The 12,887-nt window shown below is 49.0% G+C and overlaps 1 long non-coding RNA gene across 1 annotated transcript; it reads left to right on the top strand.

The window, feature by feature from the left end:
* Nucleotides 1-304: 304 nt before the first annotated feature.
* LOC130541416 (uncharacterized) lies at nucleotides 305-3,425 on the top strand. Its single transcript, XR_008955469.2, has 3 exons — nucleotides 305-556; nucleotides 1,776-3,062; nucleotides 3,160-3,425. It is a non-coding gene; the product is annotated as an uncharacterized LOC130541416 (long non-coding RNA).
* Nucleotides 3,426-12,887: the final 9,462 nt, after the last annotated feature.

The following is a 12,887-nucleotide window of genomic DNA, read 5'->3' as shown; positions in this document are numbered from 1 at the left end:
GCACCCCCCAATTATCCAGTGACTCTCTTCTGAAGACTCCAGAAAGCCCTGCTAAAACCCGGCTTGTGATTCCCTCAAGGAGGCCTGAGTGGAGACCAATTAATCCTCAGCATCATCAAAGCCACTAGGCAGTTCCTTAGGCAGGAGCACTACCTGCAGGCCACCCTGCCCATCCTGTCCACAGTGACAATGAGGCCTGGGCCGCTCATGGGGCATCCTGATGCACTCTAGATGAGGTCACACTGGCAGGGAGGAGCTGCTCTTGCAAGGCCAGTCCCTTTACATGTACTGGGTATTGTGAATGAGTGGGGCTAGAGTTGCCTCCCCAGGAGGGGCTGGAGGTCAGGGCCTGGTGGGCTCTGCAGGCTTATCAGTTCAGCACAACGTGCTCCTGCATTCAAGAAACAGGGCACGGGGCTGCTCACTGGCACTGGAGGCCGAAAGAAGGTGAGGGCAAGTGAGATGCAGGGACCTCTTCTCACAGCTGTGCTGACAAGCACAAAAAGGAGCCCCCCACGTTCACACCAGGAAAGGGGGGATGGTGCACAAGATCCAGGTACTTCATGTGTGCCCACCCCTCTGCCAATCTCATCAATGCTATGGATCACTCATACGTCTCCCACAACTTTAAGGCTGTCACTGACCCTCAGGGGTCCGGTGGACCTAGATCCACAGGGCTGGGCTGGCTTCTATTCCTGATGCATTGTCATTCCGTGCTCTGGCCACAGGCCACAGGCTACAGGCCACAGACGGGTGCGGCCAGTGGTTACCTCTCTTCTTTTGCCCCAGCTTCTGGTAATAGGGGCTTCAAGGACCCTGAGCTCAACCTGACCAGAGGGAATTTCCTTCCCACTATTTGACTCTGGCTATAAAGGGATAAGAATAGGGGGACTACTTTTATGGTAGTCTTGCTTTCTATCTTGATGAAAAATCTGCTATTTTTGCACTGGTGTAGAAGGAAAATAGAACCATGGCTTATGTACCCAAGTTTTGTAGCTGAGGTCATGTACTTTTGATAGTCTGTTATGTTTCTCCCAATTACAAATATGCTCCTTCCCCTTGGAATTTGGGTAGAAGGGCACAGCCCTCCCCACAGTCCAGCTAATCGCGTGCCCACGAGAGAGAACAGGGGGCAGGGAGTCCCTCTGGGAGAGCCAGAGGGGTTCTGGCGATCGATAGCGCAGCCTCCATCCATCTCGATCCTCATCGGTCTGTGGCCTATTAAGCGCTCCCTGTCTGTCGATAAGCCCCTATTATTGCTCTTGTGCTGCGCACGCTGAGGCCAGCTTCCATTTGGCCAGAGAAAAATAATGATTGTCTGTTTATTAGTTGGGAGGAAATGCCCAGCCACAAACGTGCATTTGGCCCACAGCCAGGTCCTGTGGAGCCCTCCCTCCGCCCAAGCCCTCCCTCTAGAACTCTTATAGCAGTGATCTGCAGGCTGGTGTTCGTCACGAGAAGGTGGCCCAGGAGATACCGAAATCCACATGGATGCTTCCAGGCAGCCAAGAACACATTGGCAACCTTGACTCATTCCTTGGCTGGTGCAAGTGGGGAGGGCACTGCTGGGGAGAGTTGGCAATGCAAGCTAATGTGACAAAGGGTTCCCAAGCAGGCCTGGCCATGGGCTTGTGAGCTCCAGGGGCCCTCGCCTGGGAAACTGCTGGCAGAAAGCTCTGGCAACCACACTGAGTCAGGGCTACTGGAGCCTAGGAGTCCTGGCCCTAAGCAACTGTTTCCTCTGCTTCCACCTGCTCTCTGTTTCCTTCCCTTAGCAGGAACTTTGGAGTCACACTGACGTGGGTTCAAATCCCAGCTCTGCCGCTGAGCAACTGTGAGATCTTGGCAAATGTTTAACTTTCCTGATCCTCTATTGACTCATATGCTAAATGTGACTTAGAATGCTTGTGTCATAAGACTGGCATGAGATAAAGTACGGCAAGTGGGAAACACAAAGCCTGTGCACGTGAGGCCCTCAACAGAAAAAGCTGAATTGCTGTGTACTGGTAGCCTCCTTTCTTTTACCAGGAAGCCCACGCCTCTGGCTAAACCCTCAGGCTCACTTGCCCACCATTACCGGGTGCCTGTCTCCCTTGCCTGTCTTCCCTTGACTCGGGGAACTTCACCTGCTTTCCTTCCCTAGAAGGCCCCAGCGCCCACCTTGCTTGCTGTCCTTCAAATCAAACAACCTGCCCTTTCTTCTAAAAAGGTTTTACTGTTATCACTAAAGGGAAACAAAAAGGTGCAACTAAAACTAGCCTTCCTTAAGCCTGGGCCCAAGTCCCAACCCTGATGCTAACTTGCAGTGCTACCTTCAATAAGGTGTCCAGCTTCTCAAAGCCTCAATTCTCTTACCTGTCAATGAAGAGGGCTGTCCTAAAAGAGCTTTAAGAGTCTCTCCTACCCTACAAAATTGTTTTATTTTAGACACAAAAGAAACATCTTGCAAAATCTTCATAAGTACTTATATCCCGTATTTCTCTCCATACTCTTCTCATGCATGATCGGCTGACTCCCAAACTTCTTGCCAAAGTGCTCCTTTATCCTGAGATGTTAGTGCCCCTCACCACCACCACCAGCCTCTGGGTTCCCCCCACTCCCCCTGTGCTCTCAATCTGCCTGCATTCTTTGGGCATCATGTTCTGGAAGATTGATAGGGCTTTAGGTATTCAGGTAGCTCAATGAGCCATTTTCTTCCCAGGTGGCTCATTCCTTAGGGCATAATCCTTCCTTTCCTCCTTCCCTTTTTCTCACATAATCATTGTTTCAGTCAACTTAAGCTAAGTTCAGCAATGGTAACAAATGATCCCAAATCTTAGTGGCTTACAATAGCCAAGAGCTATTTCTTGCTCATATTCATGTGCATGGCAGGTTGGCAAAGCCTGTTCCACATCCTCTTCATCCCAGAACTGAGAAGTCTCACCTGATGGAGGAAGAACCAATGGCAGAGCCATGTGATGGATCCTCAAGCTTCTGCTTGAACCAAGTCCATGTCACTTCCGTTTACATTGTATCAGCTAAAGCAAGTCACACAGGCCAGCCTGCTGTCGGTAGGACAGGAGGTATAATTTTTCTTCAAATATCTTGACAATAACACAATCTACCCCATGATTAAGCCTTATTACTGGGATCCTCTGGTCCATACTGCTCATTTTACAGGTGACAGGACAAAAGCCCAGAGACATGAGATAATTAGCCTGAGCTAACGCAGCAAATCAGTGGAAGAGGAGGGACTAGAGCCCAAATGTGTTGACCTTCCAGTGCAGATACAACAGAAGGGCCAAGAGGAGATAGGTCTGGATTCAATCCCAGCTCCATAATTCTAGGCAAATTCTTTCAACTCTGAGCCTTGGCTTCCCTTCTATAATATAGGCTAAGAGCACCCACCTCCTGCAGGGAGGTTGGGAGAGCTGGCTGAAATTTCATAAAGTGTCTCACTCAGTGTCTCACACAGAGAAACCTCTTGACACATGTCTGTTTTCTGTCTCTTTCTTCCCTGTCAACTGCACCAAACTCCTTCATTTCATTCCCTTCTCTCTTCTTTCTTATCGAGCCCACCTCTTTTTTTTTTTGTCAAGAAGTTGGGAGAAATAAAACATTTTAAAGACAAGAATAGCAGTGATCCTAGGGCAATGTGGCTCAGGTACAAGAAGCTGGCAGGGAAGCCTTCTGTGGTTGCCTCCAAGCTCAGTAAGAAAAGGGTCCTCAAAGCCCTCCTCAAGGACCTAATGACACGCTACCTATTTACATCCATTATCTCCTCAAATCCTCACCACAACCATGGGCAGGGATCGCCATTAGTCCCATCATGCAGATGACAAGACTGAGGCCAGAAAGGTTGAGTGACAAGCTCACCAGCCCTGGAAGCACTAGGCCTTCGCAATCACAGATCTTTGGGCTCAAACGTCTATATTTTGCTGCTATCCCCAAGGTTGAGCCTGTCCCCACATACACTTGCCTCTCCTTATATGCCTGGCACCACATAATAAAAACAACAACGTCTGAGCCTCCACAAGTGACATGAGTGGTCTCTGGGGAGTGAGGGAGGCATGGCTGGTGTGGGGATGATGGTGTGGGGGAGGGAGGATACTGGGGAAGAGACCAGGAAAGTAATTTCAAGAACAATTGTCACCGGTTCTGTTTGGCTTTGTCTCATAAAAATTCTGTTTTCAACATTCATGAAATGGAAGTCCAGGAAAGTCTGTTTAGGCAGAGCCATTTCCTGAGAGATCTGACAGTTAACATTTCAGGGATGTATCAGGGATATGTATTTCAAATACCCCTCCCAAGGACAGCTGTGGAACCTGTTTGGAATATGTTTTTATGATTAGGTGAGGGGTGTGTGTGTGACAGCAGATCGCTGGCTGTTGTGTTTGTGGTTTGCTTTTTTTTCTCTCTCTCTTCCCCCCCGCTCCCTTTGAAGGGCTGTTTTCTTTGTTCTGGGATCCTAGCTCTACTTAGAATGTCTAATAATGACACAGATGGTCCCAATTTATTGCTGCCTTACCTGTCTGAGGGAGATACCTCGACATCCCTCTGTCCCACCTGCCGGCATCTTTCTTCCTGAGCTGTCCTGTGAGGACTGTGAGCAGCCGCCTCTGCTGCCTTTCCCGAGCCATCTTCTCCAGAGCCCTCCCATTCAGATACAGCAGCTCCGATGGCCCCTTCCTGAAGGCAGACACCTCTGCTCCCTGCTCCAAATGAAACAGGAAAACATCCCTGGTCTGCTGAGTTTCCAGCCTCAACCAAGGGTGCAGACCTGTCCTGCCTCAAGGGAGACATGGCAAAGCAATGGGGCTTTTACAGAGAGCAAGGAACAGGCTGTATTTTACTGATTTTGAACAGACTGTGCTGGAAGGCAAGAGATGTGTTTTCATGATAAAGAATGAGATGAAAAGGCCTCAAGGTTTAAGTGACAAAGTGCTGAGTTTCCACTGTAGCCCACCCCCTTCCTAGGACTGCAGTGTCTTCTTTTACCCTCCTAACAAGTCTGGAGTGGTGGTGGAGGTAGGGTGGCCTGGTCAATCATTCCACATTCATTCATTTATTCACCAAGCATTTTCAAAAAGCCTATTGTATCTAGACATTGTTCTAAAAATCAGAGACACAGACAAAATTCTTAAGTATTATGGGGGAGTAGAGGAATTGCAGAGGGGGAAAACAAATAAGTAACATAATATATTGGCAGTTTGAAGTTTTCTGAAGGAAAATAAAGCAGACAGAGGATAGGGAGTCCTGGGGTGGGGGAGTGAGGGTAAAGGAGGTGAAAGCTCAAGCCAAGCCATGCAGGCATCTGGGGGCAGAGCAGCCCAGGAAGCATGAGCAGCAAGTGCAAAGGCCCTGTGGCAGGTGGGAGCCACCATAGTGAGGAGCAGCAAGGGTGGGGCCTGAAGCTGAGTGAGGGCAGCACAGTGGCAGGAGGGAAGGGAGGGGAGGAGGTGAGAGGCCAGATTATGCAGGCCTGTGGGCTGACACAATGACTTTGGCTGTTATTCTGAGTGCAGTGGGGGCCACCGGATTGTTTAAGGAGGCTTGTGATCTGACCTATGTTTAAAAAGGTTACTCTGGCTGCTGAGTGGAGTATTGACTGTACGGGGGCAAGGGTGGGAGCAGGAAGACGAATTGGGAGGCTTGCCCAGAGGGCCAGGGGAGAGTGGGTGGCGGCTCAGACCACGATGGTAGTGGCACTTGGATTCTGGATATATTTTGAAAGTAGGAGCCAATAAGATTTGTTGGTGGCTTAGATATAGAGGTACACTAAAAAAGAAGACTCAAACATATTTCTAAGGATTTGGCAACTTAGAATGTGGAGCAGATTTGGAGGGGAATATCAGGAGTTTAATTCTGGGTGCATTGAGTTTAAGAAGATGCCTGTTAAACATCCAAGTGAAAATGTGCAGGCTAGAGATCTACATTTGGGAATAGTCAGCATGTTGAGCATCTCCTGTGAGCTGGATACGAAGGCATTACAGTTCCCATTTATGAAGCATTTCCCAATTATCATCTCATCTAGTCTTCACAATAGCCTGGAGACAGGCTCAGAGAAGTCCTGCACGTTTCCTAAAGCCACACAGTTAGCAAGTAGCAGAGCCCCTCAAACAGCTCATCTTCTGGGAGGTAGTGGCTCTTGACCCTGAACAAGGTACTTTGGCTGTCTAAGCCTCAGTTTTCCTCATCCACAATTGGGGGCAGTAGCACCAAACATGATTATCTTCTGAGGCTTAAATGAATAAAAGGGGCTCTGAACAAATGTTGAGTCCCTCTTCTCTTCTTTCCCTCTGATTCCAGCATCCTGGCTCTCTCCAGACGCTGCCTTCAGGTTGAGAGGCTTCTTCATCAATGAGGACTCCCAGGCTGTATGGCAGTGCTTTTTGATCACTTCCTACAGATACTCATTTAAGATGCCTCAGTTTCACCCACTTTCACTTGACTGTGAGCCCCCAGAAGACGAGCGGCTGTATTTCCCTCATCCCTTTAGCCCCATAGTTTCTACAATAGTGCTTTAGATTCTGCCACTAACCAACCAGGTAGACTCAAGAACCAGAATCATCCTTTTTGGCCTCATTTCCCTCACTTATTCCCTGTTTCTCTCCCACTGTTCTCCCCCTGTAGGTCAAGGCCATGTTCTAGGGGTCCTGGGATTCCTGTGACCCCACTCAGAAGGCTGGGGGATGGGGTAGAGTCTACAACAGAATCCTTTCCCCTCAGCCTGTAACCATCTGGGCACCAAAAGGGCTGAGCAGCCCTGCCCAATAAAAATATAATGCGAGCCATGTTCGTAGTTTTAGTTTCTAGTAAGCAGGAAAAACACTTCAAAAAACGGGTAAAAGGGATTTTTTATAATAATGTTTACCTAACCCAGTATTATCCTAAATATGACTTCAATATGTAATCAATATTTAAAAATTAATAATGAGATATTTTACATTCTGTTGGCTCATACCAGGTTTTTGAAATCTGGTGTGCATTTTACACTTACAGCACATCTCAGGAAAAGTCCCATTTCAGGTACTTAAAGCCACCTGTGGTTAGTGGCTACCATGCTAAACCCCAAAGATGCAGGGGTCAGAAACAGCTTTCCTAGTCTATCCAATTGTTTCCAAGCCCTTTTTGGTCCACAATTTTTTTTTTTTTCCGAGACAGGGTCTCACCCAGGCTGGTCTCAGACTAGTGGACTGAAGCAATCCCAAGTAGCTGGGATTGCAGGTAGGTGCCATTGCACCCCGCTAGAGGTCCAGAATTCTTGAGCCTACACTTGGCCATGTCCTTGGTCAATGGACAGCCTCCCCCAGACCCTCTCCCTCCCCTCTTCCATTTAACCCGTTGTCTTCCTCTCCTGAGATCCCATCTGCTCCTGGACAGCACCTGGTGTGCTGTATCAGTCCCTGTCTGTTTTTCTGGCTAGGTTGCTGCATTTGGGTGGGGAGAAGGAGGCACTACCGATCCTGTGAGGAGGACTAGTGTCAGGGCCGGACTAGTGTCAGGGCTGGAGAAGAGGCCCTCCAGCTGGGCTATGTTCCCTGAGACCATCTACAAACAATGGGATCTTTTACAGGGAAAAGAAGACTTCTTGTTAGTGCAGCTCCCACACTCATGGTGCTAAAAGACATGATTCCTCCCCAGGCTTGAGTTACAGTAAAATAACTTCTAGCCCTCACCTTTAGGAGGGATGGGGATGGATAAAACCCTCTGGACACGTTTTTCTCATTTTCACTCTCCAGAGACATCTGTGACTGCCTTGGGGTTACTCCTCTCCTCCCAGGTCAAGTTCACCTCAAGCAAATACATTGATCTTGGAATTCACTGAAGCCTGGAACCGTCCCAACTCCCATCCTCCCCTCTGTATCTCAGGCCTAAAGCCTGGAAACTCCTGGGAACATTCAAGGGCCACACCCTGCCCAGTGCCTGCTTCCATCTACCTCTCCTTCCACCCATCTCCCCCCACCGACACCCAGACACCCAACAGGCGTGAAACTCGTCCCTCGCCATTGTTCTTGGCAGGCCTTCCTTGTGTCCCCTAAAGAACACACCCCCACTTATTTTGCTCCTCACTTGTTAATCTTTTTGTGTAAAATGGAAATAATAATAGAATCTACTTTGAGTGAATATGAGTATTAAAGGAGTTGATGTGTGCAAGCTGCTTAGAGTACATATACAGTGTGAATATAAGCACTTGTTCCATGATTCTCTTAACACTTTCATGAGATGGGTATTTTCCCCCTTTTTAGAAATGATAAAACTGAGGCTGAGAGAAGTAAAATGACTTACTTGGGCTGACGGGTAGTAAGTGGCAGAGCTGGGGCTCAATTCTCAGGCTTCTCTCCCTCATTTCAGGATTTGCCACATCATGTTAGGCAGCCTCACTGAAAATAGAATGAATGGTCCTTGCCCACAGGAAATCTAATCCAGTCAAGGAGACTGTACAAATGCATGGAAAATTCCTGAGATTGTTTGTATCCAGAGCTGTTTCATAACTGGGGGAATCAGGAGAAAAGGAGGCTGAGGAGTGTGATGGGCTGTCTTGCTCTCTAAGAGGCTGTTGTCAGAGGGCTCTTGGCTGCCTGCTCCATGGCCTCCTGAATGGGGATCTCTGCCCACTGCCTACCCCCCACCAATGGGGCCTCAAATTGTTACCCCTGGTTTGATTGACTGCCAGGAAAGAAACAACAAAAAACTGGACTAGATTAGCAAGGCAGCATATGCTGCTCATGGGAAGTTAAACAATTGCACTTCTAAATAACAGCTCAACATGGAATAGAAGAGATGTCACAAGGCAAGATATGATTAATTGCCAAATGAATTATTGAAATTGTAATTGCAGAGGAGTTCAGAGGAGTGCATGATTGCTGTGGGGCAGGAATGGTCAGGAGAGGCCAGGCAGGAGGGCTATGTGAGCTGGGCCCACAGCGAGGGCAATGTTGGGCTGCAGAGCCTGGGCAAAAGCTATTCCTGAAAGGTAGAATGAGAAGGTACAGATGGGAGATGGTTTGACCCTGGTGCCAGGACCTCACAGGAGCTGAACTGCAGACAGACCTGCCTACCACAGGCATCTCCCCGATGACCCCTTTCTCCTCTTGGCCTTCCATCTGCTCTCTGACACTATGTGACCTGAGTTCTAATCCCCCACCTTTCTCTGGCCTAGTGGCCTCCTGTGCCTATGCATCAATTGCTCAGTCTGCGCAGTGGGTTGAGAGGGCATGTTTTTCATCCAACATAAGAGAGAAAAAGCCTATCACTAGGCCTGGGTTGGAGAAATACAAAATCAGTAAGGTTTGCTACAACTCCATTACATTAAGGCTTATTTTGCAGGGGCTCAAATACACAGTGAGACAGATTACATTTCTTGAAATGTAAGAGAGCGGCATAAGCAGAAACTTAGCAGTGCCTGAATCCCTCTCTGTCCTGTAAATGCTGTGTAATCTTGGATAACTTGCTTAACTTTTCTGAGCCTGAGTTTTCTCATCTGTAATGTGGACTGGTGTATGGATATCTCATAGAGTTGCTTTCAGAATTGCCTGGGATAAGTCGCACCAAATGCCCAATCTAAGACTGGCCCATGATAGCTCCATAAATGGTAGTGGTGATTAGCAAAGAGCAGTCTAACACATAACAGCTAAAATAGCTCTTCTGTTTTGCAGCCCCCCATGGACAGTGCCATAAAGCAAGTGTTAGCCTATCTATGCCCCAAATGGCAGGGATACCGTATGGTTATATCTAGTGCAAGGGCTAGAAGATAAAACAAAATGATGGACAAGCATGCCAGGCCCATGGGGACAGGATCAGCTCATGGAGAGGAACAATGGCATGTTAGGGTGCCTGCAGCATGCTGGTGGAAGACAGAGACTTGAACCCAGGCCACAGGATGTGGTACTATGCAGCCATTATAATGGAATTAGGAAGACTATGCAGAGATGTGGGGAAATAGTATTTTATGAAAATGGCAGAATATGAAACGGTATACATACCCTAGTAGCAACTGAATAAATATGTTAAGGTAAATTTTTTTTTTTCGAGACAGAGTCTAACTCTATCTCCCAGGCTGGAGTGCAGGGGTACCATCTCGGCTCACTACAACCTCTGTCTCCCGGGTTCAAGTGATTCTCGTGGCTCAGCCTCCCAAGTGTCTGGGATTACAGGCACACACCACCACACCCAGCTAATTTTTGTATTTTTAGTAGAATAGAGATGAGACTCCCTGTGTTAGTCAGGCTGGTCTCCAACTCCTGGCCTCAGGTGATCCACCCACCTTGGCCTCCCAAAGTGCTGGGTTTACAGGCATAAGCCACCACGCCAGGTCAATTTTTTTAAAGAAAAGTAAGAACAGTTGTGGAATTGGGCTAGTGTGACAGTGGGGAGAGGACTATTCTGTGCTTAACTTTCCCTTTAGTATGATTAGCTCTTAGACCTACATAGGTCCCCCACGAAAGGCAGCAGCTTCCCAGGGAGAAAGGGGGCTCTGTGCCTCTTCTCCCCATCAGACGTCTTGGAGGTTAAGGCTCCAGCGTGGCTGTGTATTTACAGAGGCGTCAACAGACACGTCCAGCGAACAAGCACAGGGTGGGCCGTCCGGGAGCCTTGTGCCGCCAGGAGGAAAGCCGCACCGAGGGCAGCAGGTAGGGAGAGGTGATCCGTGCTGGGCCCGGCAGGGGAGAGATGCTGGGGAAGGCAGGCACAGCACAGCACTGCGGGAGGATGTGGGTCAGAGGACAGCAGCGGGAGGCGAGCCTTTGGCTCAGTGGAAGAAAGAACTGTCAGGCATTCTGAACAATCGACAACAAGGAGAGTTCCAACTGAGGCTGGATGAGCTGTGGTCAGGGGCTGGGCCTGAGGAGGCGACGGAGGATGCCGGAAATGGGTAGAAGGTAAGCCAGGATCAGTGGTTCCCAAACCTGACTGCCCATCACAATCGACTGGAGGTGCTTGTGAAAATACAGATTCCTAGGGCTCTGCCCCAGACCCACTGAACCTCCAGCACTGGTACCAGAATCTGCCTGTTTGGGAACCTCTTGGGGATTCTCCGGAGGCCGACGACTGGGCTAGCCCTGGGAAGCGCAGGCTGACACTGCCCCTAGTGGCCTTTGGAGATACTGTGCTAGACTCAGAGCCTTTATGAGGAGCCGGGGAGGCTGTGCAGGCACCGGGCAGCTTGGGGCACAGGGCTCAGACTTAGCGCTCGCACGTGAAGCCCCTGCCACTCTCTCCCAGCTCCCTCCTCCCTCAGGGAGGCTCTGATGGCTGCCAAGAGGTAAATCGAGCAGAACCCCTCCCCGCCACTCCCTAAGGAGCAGTCCGATGCCTGCGCATCCTCCTGCCTCAGAGGGGCCTGAGCGGGTCAGGCTGGAGCACATTGGAGTCCAACGAACAAATCTCCATAATGAAGGTGTACAGGGAGTCCAGATTTCAGTGACAAACCAAATATCACATTTCTTTTTTTTTTCTTTAAATTGACTCAAATACAAGTATGAGTCTTCATCCCCTCCAGCTTGAGAGAAATTTACCCTCAGTCACCATAAAATCTCTCACCCCAGATCTAATGCAAGCCCAGGCTTCAAAGAAGACCTCCTGGTGGTTCTGAAGTTAAACTCTCCGCCCCTCAGCTTCTCACGGGGAAACAGAAGCGGCTACTCTAAGCATGGATGAATACCTGTAAGGCGTTTACCACAGTGCCAGGCACAAAGCACTCAATTACCGTTGCTGTTGATCTGTCTATACTGTCTGCTATTGAGACACCCGTTATCCTGCCCACGATGTCCTTCCAGGCCCACACAACTCCTAGGGCCTGGAACCTTCAGAAAGTAGCCAGAAGTCTCCTCTAAGCTCTTGCTTCTCCTCAATTTGCTTTCACCAGATAGTTCCCAGATCCTCACTCTCTCTCAACCCATTATGGGGAAACATCACTCTTTCCGTCTATCTCTCTTTCTCATTACCCTCAATGGCATTTGGCATAAGCTCTTCAATGTGTTTAGTCCTGCACCAAGGCATGGAGAACAGCTGCCTTTGAGCAACTTCCAAGGCTGCCAGACTGAAATGGGAGATGGAGAAAATATAGGGAGAATCAATGCCTGTTTCAGTGAATGGAGCTGGGATTCAAATCCAGGCATCCTGACCGCAGAGCCCTGAGTGTCCCCACCTACACACACCCTGTGTAACTCACAGAGCCTGCCAATGTGGGAAGGGCTGCTGGCACTGAGTATGGCCCCTCCCAGGCCTACTCCACTTTAATGGAGGCTCCAGTGGACAAATTCCTTAGCTCTGAGGAATGGCTCTCTCATGGTAAAGTCTGCAGACCTCGGGGAAGCGTGGCTAACAAATGTTGAGGAATGGAGCCTCTTGATGTCCCTCCAATCACACTCCGCAGGCTTCAGACCCACTATAACCCCATTCATTCCTTCATTCATTCAATCAGTCAAGTCAACACGATTTCTTCTCAGTGCCTGCTGGAGCCATGCAATGCTGCACAGACACCTTGAAGAGCCCTGGCAAAGTCTGAAGTCACAGAAGGCATGACTTAGAGGCTCCAGGATGGGCCAATGGGCCACTGAGGGTAGCGAGACTTAGAGGCATGATTTAGAGGCTCCAGGATGGGTCATTGGTTTTAATCCCTGGCTCCTGTCTTCCCCTTCACTTTGGCAGGCTGTAGGCTACCAGATCAGAAGCCAATGCCTTGAAGAAACCCTCCCAGCAGGGTTGCCAGAGTAAATATAGAACACCTGGTTAAATTTGAATTTCAGTGATAAATTTTTCAAGTTTATATCCCAAATACTGTACTGAATGGGAAATATCTATACCAAAGAAAGTATCTGCTATTTATCTGAAATTAAAATGTAACTGGGCTCCCCGTAGTTTTCTTTGCTACACCTGTCAACCTTACCTCCCTGGGGCATCCA

Source organism: Pan paniscus, chromosome 1 (assembly GCF_029289425.2).
Source record: "Pan paniscus chromosome 1, NHGRI_mPanPan1-v2.0_pri, whole genome shotgun sequence".
Taxonomy (NCBI): domain Eukaryota; kingdom Metazoa; phylum Chordata; class Mammalia; order Primates; family Hominidae; genus Pan; species Pan paniscus.
Note: the sequence above shows the minus strand (reverse complement) of the source record. Positions and strands in the feature narration are given on the sequence as shown.